Source organism: Phyllopteryx taeniolatus, chromosome 17, assembly GCF_024500385.1.
Source record: "Phyllopteryx taeniolatus isolate TA_2022b chromosome 17, UOR_Ptae_1.2, whole genome shotgun sequence".
NCBI lineage: Eukaryota > Metazoa > Chordata > Actinopteri > Syngnathiformes > Syngnathidae > Phyllopteryx > Phyllopteryx taeniolatus.
Window position 1 is genome coordinate 10,855,861 of NC_084518.1, and position 206 is coordinate 10,856,066.

A 206-nucleotide genomic window follows, 5' to 3' on the forward strand; every position below is an offset into this window, starting at 1 on the left:
GATAGTTTGCATCTTCCATTCTGATCTAAATTGTATGGTTCAGGTCCCCTACTTCACTGAAACTACAAAGTCAACCAACCAGTTCTATTTATGACAACCTTTGATTAACAGTAATCACATAATTATCCAGGTAACCCTAATTGGCCTCCAGCCAAACACTTTTACCTGACATACAGTATCTTGACAACAATAAAAGAACAAAAACA